Raw genomic sequence first — 9,888 nt, 5'->3', positions numbered from 1 at the left:
AAATTAAAGAAATACTAAATGATTTTCTACCTTATCAGAGCATTAAGCAACTCGTTTCCTAGGCCAATGACACTTTCACTCCCTGTGGACTGCTTTTTTACACGACCTTCATGCTTAGTTGTGTGCAATCTTTATCTTCTACCTCTGTTCCCTCTCCTTTCCTGTTTTCTTAGCTATAATTGAACTCCATCGCATGGAAAATCTTTATCTTGCTGTCTTCAGACCATTTCAACTTCGTGCCTCTTCCAAATTTTCAAAATTTTGTCAAGCATTTTTTTCTTTAGTTTTTTACAATAATTTTATAAACATTTTAGGGATGTATCTTCAGTTTATAGCTCTCTGCAGTTCTGTGTGTTTCCCCTGGGTCTGTTCACCTCATGGCATCTCTGTAATTCTGTTCTCTTAATTATATTTTAGCATGCAAGAACAATGGGAGATAAAGTCTCCTCAGATGTTAAACAAAGCCTACCACAGACTTTACTAACATTTCCTGCCAATAATGATTTTGCTGATAAGCTTCATAATTACTAAAACAATACGCTGTTTTGTGTAGAAAGTATCATGTGTAGAAAATTATAACAACCTGATTAAGATACTGACAGTGTTACAATGCTGGTTGCATTCATTATGGAGGCTGGACAAACCACCTAAGTGACTGATGAGTAATTCCATTATCTAGGAGATGTCACGCTTATTTCAAGGGCAAAATTATATGTAGCTCAAAGATGATTGCTTTCAGGGTAGAATTCTATGCACTTTCCTACCTATGAATCCCAGACTCCAGAGCAGCTCAGGCGTGAGGAAATTTCCTTATTTGGGAAATGAAGGAAATACTTAATCTCTTCACCAGAGAGGCTGTGTTTGTCATCCTAGAGAAGCACAAGGTTCATAGCTCAGCTGGCCCTTTTATGTCCACCTCATAGCACCCAAACAGTTTAAACATGATTCAGCTTATTCATTTCTAAGTTAAGTACCAAATGTCTTGGAGAGTGATTGTATTGCAGAAGGCAGAGGACCGCCGGTGTGTGTTGTTTTTCTAGTTAATCCCTAAGGAAACTAAGTGCTGTGATTTGAAATTTTGATCAGTCTAAGAAATAAATGAACTTTAAAAAGGAAAAGCTTTGTTATCGGTAAAATGTAGGTATGCAACATGATATGCAATGCTTTGGGTATGACTTAATGTATAGTGCATATTAAGAGATACTTCTTCAATAAGTGTTGTTCTGCACTTGGATATGTAACAAACAAAAGACTGTCCCTGTCTTGCTTAACCAAGAAGCTGTATAATGTTTATGATTAGGACAGCTGAGTTCAAATTTGATCTGCTAAAATCCTCCACTTACATGATTTCCATGTCCAGAAGCATAAGGACTGATTCTGATCATTTTCCCCACAAAAAAAGAAATGCCTTCTGTTTGACAGTAAAATGAAGAGAGTTTGGCACTTGAGGAAGGCTGTTCACTTGTGTGACTCCTTTGTGTTATGGCACGCCTGGGGATATATCTGAATCTGCAGCTGAGACATTCCACAGCCTAAAATGTCTTGTACCAAAGGACTTCCTTGTTGAACAAAGAGTAGAATTAGCTCCTCTCAGACAGATTGAGGCAATTTGACACTTTCAGAGCAGCCAAGCGAGGGGGCTTTTCATTATTTCATGGTCCCACCAAAGTTAGGAAGGGTAGTGAACCCATGTAAAAAACATTTGCCAGACAAGAGGACAGAACATTTTTGGAACAAATCAAGCAGAGACCAATATTCTTCTGGAATGGTAACTACAGACTAGGTCACTTTTAATGGTGGTTAGATGCCTAAATTTAGGTTGCTGAATCAAGCCTTTTGGTGACCAATGGCCAGGGCTTAATCTATCTGTAACTCAAAGCTCAGTTCTTTGCAGAATGGCTGTGCGACATTCACCCAGTTTTATCACAAACATTGTTGCCGAGCTGTGAGAGACTATGGAAGGTAAAGCCAGGCAGGATAAGTAGAGTGAAAACACAGAAACAGAGGTGTTGAGATGGTAATAACAGCTCAGGGATCTAGAAGAAAAACACCAACACAAAAAAAATGCATAAAAACCTAAGTTAAAAAAAACCCAAGTTAAAAAAAAACCAGGGAGATGGGAGATCTCAACTTGACAATGTCAAGGATTAGGCCATTCCAAGGAGTGATAGAAACCAGCTCTTCCCCACATGACTGATGAGAGCTGAGTTCGCACTAGGGTAGTATAGTGAGAATATTAATGCTTAGCCCAGTATCTTCAAAGTCCTAGCTCTCAGCTGTATCTGTTAGCCAGTAAATAGTTTCTGGGTGCTCATGAGAATGTGCATCTTGCTCTCAGAGTCTCTGTGCACAGCAAAATATGCCTGGAAAAAAGTGTGGTTCAGTGAGGGAAGGTTGCACCAGGAGATGACTTCAGAATGAGTTGAATCACTCTCCAGAGGTTAATTTTCAGGCAGGTAATGTGGGAGATAGGTACGTCTGATCTTTAGAGCAGCCTTAGCATTCTATGAACAGATAAATCAATCAATGCAGCCAGCCAGCCAATGTGGGATCTTTTGTTCTTTGATATCCACATTTTTGAGTCTGGTAGAAGTGGTTAAAAAATTCCCTTACAACAGTTCATATCTTTGGGAGAGAGATTTTTACTCTGGTTGCCTGCTCAGGGAAGCATTGCTTTATTACTTGTTGGACCACATTGTCGGTTTATTTTCTTTGCACGGGTTGTGGATAGATTTATACTTTTAGTTTATTTTTTTGCAAATGAAAGATGAAATTCTTATTTTCTTGTGTAGCACCAGAAAGATGGGACTAATCAGACAGATACAGTGCTTATGCTTTTATGCAATCCTGTTAGTACCTTCCTAATTAACTTGCCATGGGTCTGAAGGGTTTTGAGCCTCCATTTGCTTAAAACAGCACAAAATCTGGATTTATTCAACCTCACTTTACACTTCAAACTAAGATATCTGTGTTAGGAGCGTAGCTACTCAAGGCTCTCTCTATACTTGTTGGAGAGACGTAGGATCTCCACAGGATGATTCACATCTTAGCTCAATTGAATTTCTCTCTTGAGGTGTCATTCTGTTAAGTACAGAAATAGCTTATGCCATTTTTGTGCCTAGGTTAGGCTCCTCAGGAAGGTGTGAAAAGCTAAATGGAATGAATCTAGAATAAATTTTCTGAAAAAGAGTTAAGGCTGAAAAAAAAAAAAGTCCTTCCAGTGATATAAACCATATCTGAAAGCTGTTAACTTACTGAAAAGGAAGAATAAACATTAGACTTTCTTTCAAGCTTACTCCCTAATTTCCAGGAGCATATGGACTGTTAACTCACCTGGCTGCAATTGTGTTCAGTACTAACTTGTGTGCCTCTCTTGCCCTGTCAACCAACAGATTGGTTCTTTGTTGCTTGAGTTACATGCTGATGTGCTATCAGTGTTTGGACAACATTGTGTATACTTTTGCTCAGTTCTTCTGCTATGAGTTACAAAGTTATGCAGGGTCTTGGTTTTGATTCTCCTCCCCTAAGGTCTGAACAGCTGACACTCTCATCCATCTAATTCCATGAGAGCAAGGAATGCAATCAGAACCCAATCTGCCTGAAATAATGGTATATTTGATCTGACTTATAAAAGATATGTGTTTTTCAGAATATTATTGCAACATTTCCTCACAGTGCTACAGTTAAAGCCAAAGTGTCAGAATGCAACACACCTCCAGACATCAGTGCTTTGTAAAACAAAACAAAACAAAATAAAATTAAAAAATGGAACAGGAGTCCTCCTAGCTACAACTTCTATATGTGCCTAAAGATCTTTTGGTCTAGAAATGATATAACTCTTTGTCAAAATTGGGGCAGAAATCATACTTTGTTCAGATCTAGGACACAGAGCTCACACTGTGTAGTAGCCACAAGAACTAGATGAATTATTGATGGCAAAACCAGAATATTAATTCACAGAGGAGTAAGGTAGTTTTCTTTTTAACTTCTTCTCATGCTGGTGATAAAATATCCTATATAATTTGGTATGAGCCTCATCAAATATCTGCATCCCATGCCTTTCAAAACTCAAGCTTTAATGTTTTCTAGCCTCTATTTCAGCTTTAAATGCTGGCAGTGAAATCAAGATACATGAATTATTAAGAGCAAAGATTTTGCTAAAATGACAGGGCATTCAGTCCCTCTGTCTGGCATTCATAAGTCCTTCTAGTCACACATTTTCCAACCTTACAAGAACAATTGACACAGAGATTTCAAATAAACTTCTATTTTTGCCTTCCTGTATGTTTTGTGTTTGTTATTTTAATCGTAGGCTTTTTTCTGGACTGCAAAACACATACAGAGAGAATAAGTATTTTGAAGATCATTTCTCTAGACCATGCTAGATCAAGGTCTTCTGTCTATAAGAGTTGATACCCATATTGCCCAGTTAGCTGGAAAACGCCTTAGTTACCAGACTGTAAAAAACTCTGGCATTTTTTTTCTCTTGATCCTTCCTCCTAGATTGGCAATAGAAAATGAAAAAAAATTATAAGGTGAGAAAAAAACCAAAAGTCTGATTTTGCAGCCTAGTAAGATAACATTGTCCCTAAGATGGTAAAGTTCTGTGCTTTGTTTCAGTGCTGCTTAATCGGTATATCTAGCTAACCTTAAATAAAAATTCTTAAACCATCTTTAAGTATATGCATTCTAACCTGTACTTTGTGGCACTGAAGTTTTGTCTAAAATGAGACTTACTGAGAATTTAGAGAACCTGCTATTACTCTCTAGGGCTGTTAAAATAAATGAAGTCCAGATAGGTGAGTTGGGGAAATAGACTTAGATTTCCTTGCCACTCAGAGTATTTCAGTCAAGACAATGAAACAACTACCATTTCCAACAAGCAATATCATGGAATATATATATAAAAGATATTTTACATATATATATAAAAAAAATATCATGGAATTACAGAATCAAAAAATATTCAGGCCAGAAGGTACCTCTTGTAATCTAGTCCAACATCCTGCTCAAAGCAGGACTGATTAGGCCAGGTTGTGCAGGGCTGTGTCCAGTCAAGACTTGCATACCTCCAGATATCGACACTCCACTCCTCTCTGGGCAACTTGCTCAGGATTTGGCCATCTGCATGGTAAAACATCTATTGGATTTTTTCCCATGTTCTAACTTGTGTCCTTTGCCTCTCACCCTATCACTGGACACTTCCAACAGGTGTCTGGCTCCATATTCTCTGTATCCTCTAATCAGGTAGCTGCAGACAGCAATAAGGTCTCCCTCAGTTTTCTCTTCTCCAGGCTGAATCAACCCAAGTCTTTCAGCTTCCCCTTGTCTGTCATGTGCACCAGCCCCGTGGCAATCGTGGTGTCCTGTGCTGGACTAACTCCAGGATGTCGATGTCCTCTTCTAATGGGGAGCCCAAAACACAACACTGCAGTCATGGTCTCGCTAGTGCTGAATAGAAGACAAGGATCAGTTCTCTCAGTCTGCTGGCTACAGTCTTGTTTGTATAGCCCACAAGTCAATTGGCCTTTGCTGCAAGGATGCACTGCTGGTTCATGGTCTGCTTAGAGTCCACCAGCTTCTGCAAAACTACTTTCCAGCTGGTCAACCCCCAGCATATACTAGTACATGGGTTTATTCCTCCTCAGGTGTAGATTTTTGCATTTGCTTTTATTGAACTTCCTGAGGTTCCTGTTAGCCCATTTCTCCCACCTGTCCAGGTCTCTCTCAATAACAGCCCTGCCCTCTAATAGGTAAGCGTTCATGCCACTCTTCGGGGTTGTCTGCAAATTTGCTGAGATCACACTCTGTCCCACCATCCACGTTGTTAATAAAGACATTAAGATGTATTGGTTCCAGTAGTGATTCCTGGAGGACCCCACTAGCTACTGTCCAGCAACTGGACTTTCCACCACTAGTCACAGGTGTTTGAGTCCAGCAGTCCAGCCAATTTTCTGCTCACCTTACTGTCTGCATATCCACCCCATATGGAACAGGCTGCCCAGGGAAGTGGTTGAGTCACCATCCCTGGAAGTATTTAAAAGATGTGTAGATGAGGCGCTTAGGGACATGGTTTAGTGGGCATGGTGGTGTTGGGTTGACAGTTGGACTCGATGATCTTAGAGGCCTTTTCCAACCTTAATGATTCTATGATTCTATGGTTCTGTGATATCTAAAGAGTTCAGTGCTAAGGAAACTTGACAGACTGTGTCAAAGACCTTCTAAATGTCAAGTTATGCAGCATCCACTGCCCTCTCCTTGTTCAAAGCAATAATCACCTTGTCACAGAAAGCAGTTAGGTTGACCAAGTATGAGTTACCCTTGGTAAATGCATGATGGCTGCTTCCACTTACCTTATTGTCTTTCATGTGTTTAGAAATAGTTTCTGATAGGATTTGCTCCATAACATTCCCAGGGATGGAGGTGAGACCTTTACCTGGATCCTCCTTCTAGAAGATGGATGTGACGTTTGCCTTTTTTCAGTCATCAGAAAACTTCCCCAATTTCCATTATGTTTTGAAAATGATAAAGGTTGGCCCCTCAGCAACATCAGGCAGCTCATCTGGTACCCTTGGATACATCCTCTTTGGTCATACAAACTTGTCTATGTCTAATTGGCTAATATTTAAAAACTAGAAATCAGAAGTCTATGTTGGAACCATCTCTGGAGACATCTGAAGGCTAAGAGAACTTAAATATAAATGTAAACCTTTGTTTTAAATTTAAGCAGAGCAGATTTACTTATCAACTATAAAGTGTTTGAAACATTATTTTGTTTGATTGGCTTATAGCTCATCTATTTTTCCCTTAGACGTCTTTGAGTTCTCCCAAGTAGAAAGGGAAGTCCTATCTAAATGGGAATCTCCTACCTGTCAAAATTTTCAGGATGAGAGAAAATATATTTTTCAGTTAAGCTTTAAAGCATTCCCAAGCCTTTAAACAGCTCTAGCTTCCATACCATACCATGCTATTATTCCATTCCTTCTTCTATCTTTTTTTTTCTGATTTTTTCCCAAGTATATCAACTGCCCAGCACACTTTTCAGGCTTTGCAATGTATTGGTTTGATAAAGCTCAGTTTTAAAATCTTTTTCTTTTACATGTCTTTTGCCCATTCATATAAATTTCCACGTTTTGTGTCTTGGATTAATCAAACATATTTTCTGAAGTTTGATATGTAGACCAAAGATTTAATGTTCTCTACAATAAACTCCTATTTGAAGTAATAACAGGATGCATTGGAATAATGTTTATACTGCATCAACAGACGTCTAAAATGAGAGAGACATCTTTTTAACTCATGTCATTGTTATCAAAAATATTCCAAGCAAGTGACTTAATTCTATTATTCCAGTTTTGTGACCAAATTTGGTTTATTCAGTCAGGGAAAACTAAAACTGTTTGTAATGATAATTTATTTTACACAAACCACTTTAATTTAAGTGGCGTAATCATTGGAAAGTAAAGAGCTATTCGACTGCATGCAATGAAAGGAAGGGTAAAGCATATTCTGCCCTGTTATCAGCTGTTGGTAAAGGATATAAATTTTGACTTTGAGTTATTAAATAAAAGTTTGGAATGAAGTGTAAAGGAAGAGAGAAAAAACATTTTATTTAGAGTCAATTGCATTGTTTGTTTTCTATGAAAACATAGCTGTGAATCATTACCTAGGTTCCAGTTGACAGAAAAACAAAGAATTAGCAGTATGTAGACACATGTATACATTTAACCCACAACATGGATGTTGCTGGTTTAACCCCTGTGCCAGGGCCAGTGACTGCTGCCTCCCCTGCTCCAGCTCTGGGGGTGGCCCCTCTGGGGAGGGGATGACATCCCCCCATGTCACTTCTTGGAAAACCATAGCCTGAAAAAACATAGGGCTGGTGGGGCTGCAGCTGGCAGCCCTGGAGAAGGATGCAGGCTTGATGAGAAAATTTATAAAACTAAACCCAAGCATAGCCAAAGTCAGAGGGGAATGTTCCCCCACCATCATGCCCCTCCCAGTGAAGAGGGCAGGATGCTGGCAGCTCCATGTGCCACCCCCACCCCTCTGTCTGAGGACTGACACTGTCAACCTTAGATCCAGAGGGACGGAGGGAAGAGTAAGCATAATCTCAGAGGAAAAGGGCAGCTCCTAGTTAATTGTGGTAGCAATTGTACTACAAAATCTGTATTGCTGTGATTGTATTTTCATTGAGTTGTTAAGCTTTTAATTAGGTTAATAATAAATTATTTGTTCTACATATATACACTGTGCTCAGTCATTGCCTATAACAAGGTTTGGAGCATAACACATCATACCTAGTCACACAGAAGAAGGAAGTAATTTTAAGCAGTATCATTTGCAGTTGTATTTCATAAATTTCATCATTCTATGAGCAATCTTCAAATCCTCATTTCACAACTCATTCTCTGTTCTTTCTAAGAATAAGGGGGACAGGTCTGGGTTCAAAATAGAGGAAAGATGCTGACATAGGTTTATATGAATGTCTACATCCTGAGCTGATTCTGTTTTTTCTTCACTGGTACATTAAGCAAAATAAAGGCAAATTCTTAGGTTTGATCAGACCATGTCTCTTTTTTTCCTATTTTTGGCCCATTTACATTAAGACTTGAGAAACAGTTTAGTGAAATAGTTAAAACTGAATTTAAAGAATCTCAACAACTCCTGGTGGTTTCCTATTTCTCTTACAAGTAGTCTTTTGTCCTTCTCTTTGGAGATTGTATTTACAGTCATTTGGGAATATTTAACTATAAGCCAAATATTACACAGCTCACCGTAAGCATTAAGATGAGGGTTTTATTAGATTTCTGTGGTTCCTTTCTGTATTCATATACAGATTTTGTTCCAAAGAAAACCAGGACTCATCAGAAAAGAAAGAATGTGTCTACATTTCTTATTTTGACTTCACAGAATCATTTAGGTTAGCAAAGACCTCTTGAGGTTGTTTAATACAAACCCCTTCTCAAGCAGGATCAGCTGCAGCAGAATGCCCAGGACCATGTCCAGTTGGATTTTTAATATGTCGACAGATAGAGACCCCCACAACCTGTGTGGACAACCTGTTCCACTGTTTAACCACTCTCACAGCATAATTAAAAAAAAAAAAGGTGGTTTCCCATGTTCAGATGGAGTTTGTGTTTTAATTTATGACCACTGCCTCTTGTTCTGTCAGTGGTTATAAATGAGAAGAATCTGGTTCCCTCATCTTCATTCCCTCCCAAGCAGGTGTTGATACACATTGACAAGATCCCACCCAAGTCTTCTCTTTTCCAGGCTAAGAAATCCCAGCTTTCTCAGCTTCTCCTCATGTGAGAGGTGCACAAGTACCTTCATGATCTTTGTGGCCCTGCTCCAGTAAATCCATATTTTTCTTGGACTGGGGAGCCCAGAATTGGACATAGCAGTTAAGATGCTGCCTCACTGGTTCTGAGTAGAGAGGAAGGATCACCTCCCTCAACATGCTGGCAGGTCCAGGATACTGCTCGCCTTTTTTGATGTGAAGGTGTATTGATTGCTTTTGGTTGGTTTGTTGTCCACCAGGACCCCAAGGTCTTTCCCTGCAGATCCACTTTTCAGCACCCAACATGTACTGGTACTTATTCTTCCCCAGATGCAGGACTTGGCACTTCCTCTTATTGAACTTCATGAGATTCCCCATGGCTCAGTTCTCCAGCCTGACAAAGTCCCTCTGAATGACAACACACTCATCTAGTGCATCAGCCACTTTTCCACAGTTTTAGACCATCTGGGAAGTTGCTGAGGGTGCACTCTGTACCAGGATCTGGGTCATTTATGAAGATGTTAAACAGTACTGGCCCTAGTATTGACCCTCGGGGTGCACCACTAGTGACTTGCCTCCAGATGAACTTTGTGTCATTGATCACA

This window comes from Pygoscelis adeliae, unplaced genomic scaffold (assembly GCF_000699105.1).
Source record: "Pygoscelis adeliae isolate BGI_AS28 unplaced genomic scaffold, ASM69910v1 Scaffold57, whole genome shotgun sequence".
In the NCBI taxonomy this organism is placed as follows: domain Eukaryota; kingdom Metazoa; phylum Chordata; class Aves; order Sphenisciformes; family Spheniscidae; genus Pygoscelis; species Pygoscelis adeliae.
The sequence above is the reverse complement of the archived record's forward strand: the minus strand, read 5'-3'. Positions refer to the sequence as shown.